Raw genomic sequence first — 6,000 nt, 5'->3', positions numbered from 1 at the left:
AAAAAAAAAAAAAAAGACTACAGTTCTTCCTTGTCTATTCAACTGTCTAGAGATCCCAAAGAGAGTTCTTTTACTTTTTTTCCTCAGATACTCTAAAAGGGAAAAAAAAGTTTATAACTTAAAAAAAAAAAAAAAACTTTGATGAACAATATCTAAACTTTCACATTGTTTTCTAATAAGAGAATGTAGTGTCTTAGAATTAATTTTGTTAGTATAGGTCTATGCTTTTTTTTTCACTTTATTGTCAATTATTCTTCTCAGAGTTGTTTAAGTCACTAATGGTCAGATAAAAAAAGGTTGCCAAATGACCAACCAGGTGAACTTCAAGACTAATACCTGATTTACATTACAAGGTTGTTCTCAAACTCACTTAAAATCACTTAAACTCACTTAAAATGATTATAGATGGATGTTTACTAAAAGTGAAAATATAAAGAAAATAAAAAAGGATTATTGATTGTTAGAGAAATCTGAGTCCTACAAATGCTCAAAGAACTAGGCACAAATCCCAGGGCAAGGGAGCTAGACAACTAAGAATATTCTCTAATTATGTCTTCTATTAAAACAGGAGGCATACTGGTTTTGTAGACCTCTTGACAATTTCTGAATCAAGGAGATCATCCTCATTCCAACCACTGTTTTCTAGGACTGGCTACACTAACTTGCCACCAAAAATTTAATTTTTTTAGATAAAAATGATAACAAAAGTTTCAATATTCAAGTTGGTCACAGCTTCTTAAGTTTTATTCCTATCATATAGCATTTATTCTGACAGCAGCACATGTGGTACAAATGTTTTGACCTTTGAATACACAAAGATAAAACTTCTGATCTGCCATTAAGGGCTGCAAGCTTTATGCTTTGTTTTGTTTGAAAACGTTTTGATGATTTTAAGCTGATCTATCTGCACTCATTTCAGGTCTCCCGCACATCCAATGGCATGCACTTGGGAAACAGCTGGCAAAGGTTCAAGTGCAAATCTGTGGTTAGGAGTAGAGAAACACCAACCAGCTTATGCAGAGATGGACCCACAGCTCTGGCCTCGTTAGCCAAATGAACAAAGACATAGTTACCCATGTGCTTCCTTCCTGTGCAGACCATTTGTCTCTAAAATGAAATGAAAAGCTGCATACTCCCTCAGTAGAGGAAAGTAGAGGGAATCAGTCATGTTCTTTCTGCCAGACTGCAGCTGTGATACCTCACAAACATTATCTGTCTACCTGCATGCATGAATGGACAGTGAACAAGTGGGTGTCTACCAAGTATCTATTATAATGCCTTCTGTTTAGGGAGTTAACAGCGCCTAAGGGGCAATGTAGAGGCAAGATAAAAAAATGTCCACAAATAAATGCAATCCAATAGTATTTTATTCTCCTAGGAGAGCTGCCAGATTTCAAATTCTGATTAAATAACACTGTCTTTCTGTGATCCAATTTTTTTTTCCATATCATTTTGCATATAAGCCATGTCTCTGGTCCTCAAACAGCTGCCTTCTAGCATCAATCAATTTGGAATCTTAGAGGTATACCTTTAAGCAATTAGACTTACATATACATACACACATAAGTATACTTAGCTTATTTACCTGGAATTGCGCCTACATTTCCAAGCTGTTTCCCAGTTCAAAATGTCAAATTCAAACAACATTCTCCTCCGCTCTCAATGGTCTTTACAACAATTAAAAACAAAATGAATCAATCTGGCATTGTTCTCCCAATCTCATCACACTAAATGGAAGTCAGCACAAGAGTCACAGTTTTAGAACCAAAATAGGAGATGCCTTAGATTAATGTTATTTCTTGCAGAGTCTAACAGTCAAACTGTTTATTAAATACATGAGATGAAAAATTAACAAAACATAACAGTGTTTGTGCTACCTCTCCAGGAAGTTAGCGCTTTTCCAGAGGATGTTTGATCACTGAGAATTAAAATGCATGGAAGTAAATTATGCACGGGAAACACAAAACAGTTTAACAGTGGGATGTTTTTTGAGTCTAATTAAAGCCTCGTTGGAAGCTTTAAACATTTAACTCCAGCAGACAGTTTGCCGCTGACCTTGACTACTTTTCTTACTGCTAGTTTTATGGCTAAATTTTACTACTGGCCTCTATTGCTGAGGCAAACCCAGTTTAGGCTCTCAATTGACTCCTGTGTTAATGGCACGGGAACCAAAAGGGTTTACTACCCAAGTGACCTCTTCAAGGTACGTGAGGGTATTTGAGGATATCTGTACCGCTATGCTTTTTCACAAAGCCACCAGCTAGAAAGCAAAACGGTGGTCATATGTGGTGATCAATCATAGGCTGGCAAACAACAGAGGTCAGAGTATTGTGAGTGTATAAGTCCAATAGTTTTGTATGCTGTCCAGCTTTTTGTTTGACAACTGGGGAAGTTGAGAGGAAGAAAAACATCTGAGATAGTGTATCTGCCTCTCTCCATTTTTACTTCCACCATTACCAAGACGGAGTCAAGACCAAGAAAAAGATAACTTTTATAAAACTTTTCATACATTGCAATATCTTGATGATTTTAACAGGTCATCAACTGACTTTAACCATTTTAAAAAATGTATCCTACAGAAGCACTTCATAAGTCTTAAGTGTTTTCACATACAGTAGTACTTATCATTTTATCTTACGTTCATGTGTCTGTCCCAGACGTAAACTGTGAACTCATATAGAGAAGGGCTGTGACGTTTTGGGTTTTGTGGTTTTAAAATTTATTTATTGGTACTTAATCCCAAATAGCCAGGCACACAAAGCAGTCAATATTGCCATTTGACAGATTATGAAATTAGAGAATAAGAAATACATGATTTTGGTCATGATCACCTGATAATAAAGGAAAATTAAAGTTTTCCGAAAGATACATTTTTTAACCTTTTACCTTCAAGTTCAATTTTTTTTCCATTATGCCATTCTGAACATTCATTGATGCATTCATTCAATAATTTATTGAGGGCCTAATAAGAGCCAGACATTAGGGATTCATTAGTGAACCAGATAGATATCATACATAAATAAATGAACATGACAGTCTAGGACAGGCATTGACCAACTACAATTGACCCATGAACACATCACAATTTGAAAAAACTCACAAACAATGTAGTCAAGAAATATTGACAAAATTAAGAAAAGTTGTCATGAATGTATAAAATATGTAGCTACTAGTCTATTTTATCATTTACTACCATAAAATACACACATTCTATTATAAAAGTTAAAATTTTCAAAACTTACACAAACACTTACAGACATGGTCCCATTCCCAGTCAAGAGAAATGTAAACAAATGTAAAGACGCAGTATTAAACCACTCAGGCATAAAATTAACTGTAGTTCATACTGTATCACTGTAATAATTTCATAGCCATCTCTTAGTGCTATTGCAGTGAGTTCTGGTGAGTATCTACTTAAAATGCCATGTGATGCTAACCATCTCTGTGTGAGCAGTTCATCTCTCCAGTAAATTGCATATTGCAGTAAAAAGTGATCTTTCATGGTTCTCATGTATTTTTCGTTTAGTACAATACTGTAACACCATGGAGCCCATACAAAATGCCACTAGTGGTCCTGGAAGTAGTCCTAAGAAGCAGAGAGAAGTCATGACGTTACAAGAAAAAGCTGAATTGCTTGATAGGTACTGTAAATTGAGGTGTTCATCTGGATTGCCTGTCATTTCAAGATAAATGAATCCAGCCTAGGAACTATTGTTAAAAAAAGAAAAGGAAATGCGTAAAGCAGTTGCTGCAGCTATGTCATCAGGTACAAAACCTTATACTTTTATGCAATGTTTTATCTCATATTGAAAATGCAGTTTTTATGTGGGTGCAGGATTGTTATAAGAAAGGCAAAGCTACAGACTCTAATATGGTTCAAGACATAGTGGTCATTATATGACAACTAAAAGTCAAAGGAAGGTGAAGGTCTAAAGCTGGAGAATTTAATGCCAGCAAAGGATGGTTTGATAATTTTAAAGAGGATGGGCTTAAAAAGTGTCAAGATAGGAGAAGCAGCTTCTGCTGTAAGAGGTAGCAGATGAGTTCCCAGACACTAAGAAAATCACTGAAGAGAATGGATATCTGCATGAACAAGTTTTTTTTTGTTGTTGTTGTTGTTTTTTGAGATGGAATCTCGCTCAGTTGCCCAGGCTGGAGTGCAGTGGCTGGATCTCAGCTCACTGCAAGCTCCGCTTCCCGGGTTTACGCCATTCTCCTGCCTCAGCCTCCCAAGTAGATGGGACTACAGGCGCCCGCCACCTCACCCGGCTAGTTTTTTGTATTTTCAGTAGAGCCGGGGTTTCACCGTGTTAGCCAGGATGGTCTCGATCTCCTGACCTCGTGATCCACCTGTCTCGGCCTCCCAAAGTGCTGGGATTACAGGCTTGAGCCACCGCGCCAGGCCATGAACAAGTTTTTAATTGCAGACACAACTGCCCTATTCTGGGGAAAAGTACACTTATTTATAAGAAAGAGAAGTGAGCACTAGGATTTAAGGCGGTAAGAAATAGGCTAACTCTACTGCCTTATGCACAAGCAGTCATGATCAGGACTGCCCTTTTCAATATACCTGCTAACCCCTGAGCTTGAAGGGAAAAGATAAACAACAGTTGCCAGTCTTTTGGTTGTACAAGAATGGACAACTTTAACCCTTTTTCTGGATTGGTTCCATTAGTGCTTTTTCCCTGAATTCAGGAAGTACCTTGCCAGTAAGAGACTGCCTTTCAGGTTTTTTTAATATTGGACAATCCCCTGGCCAACCAGAAGTCTGTAAGTTCAAAACTAAAGGTGTTCAAGTGGTCTACTTGCCCCCAAACACATTATATCTATTTGAGCCTCTCAAACAGGGGGTAATAAGGACCTTTAAGCCTCAATGCACATGGTGCTCTATGGAAAGAATTGTCAATGCTGTGGAAGCCAACCCAGATGGAGAGAACATCACGAAAGTCTGGAAGGATTATACCACTGAAGATACATTGTTCTAACAACAACAACAACAACAACAACAACAACAACAACAACAACAACAAAAGCCATGAAAGCCATCATGCCCAAAACAATAAATCAATAAATTCCTGCTGCAGAAAACTGTGTCCAGATGTAGTGCAAAACTTCACAGGATTGACAACAGAACCAATCAAGGAAATCATGAAAGAGGTTATGCATATGGCAAAAAAAGTGGGGGATGGAGGGTTTCAAGATACAGATCTTGGAGAAATTCAAGAGCTAACAGACACCATACTACAGGAATTAACAAAACACGACTTGATGGAGATGTGTTTCTGAACCAGTGCCAGATGATAAGACAATGCAGAAGCAACAGTGCCAGAACACAAATCTACGTTAGATATCTGACAGAAGGGTTGATTATTCAAGATTGCTTTTGATTTCTTTCATGGCATAGACCCTTCTGATACAAGCACTAAAAACTACACAAATGGTGAAAAAAGGATGAGTATCATATACAAATATTTTGAGAAAATGAAAAGCAAAACGTCGAATTAGTGTTTCCTTAAATTTGCAGGTGTGCCTGCCTCATGCCTCCCCTTCCACCTCCTCCACTTCCTGCCCTGCTACCCATGAGACTGCAAGACCAACCCCCTCCTCAGCCTACTCAATGTGAAGACAAGGATGAATACCTTTATAATGACGACCCATTTCTACCTAATCAATGTTGAGTATATTTTCTCTTCCTTATATCCTCATAACACTCTTTTCTATAGCTTACTTTATTGTAAAAATACAGTATATAATATACTAAATATTTGTTAATCAACTGCTTATCAGTAAGCTATTAGTTTTGGGGAAGTTGTAAGTTATACATGGACTTTTGACTCTATGTGTCTCCATGTAATAATTTTTGACTTTTGGGTTATTGGTGAATAGGTGTCCTTAACCCATGTTGTTGAAGGGTCAACTGTGTGTATATATGGTCTATATGTGTGTATGTTGTGTGTGTGATAAAACAATAAAAACAAGGAAATTAATACAAAAGTTATG

This window comes from Rhinopithecus bieti, unplaced genomic scaffold (genome assembly GCF_001698545.2).
Source record: "Rhinopithecus bieti isolate Rb0 unplaced genomic scaffold, ASM169854v2 scaffold_23780, whole genome shotgun sequence".
Lineage (NCBI taxonomy): Eukaryota > Metazoa > Chordata > Mammalia > Primates > Cercopithecidae > Rhinopithecus > Rhinopithecus bieti.
Note: the sequence above shows the minus strand (reverse complement) of the source record.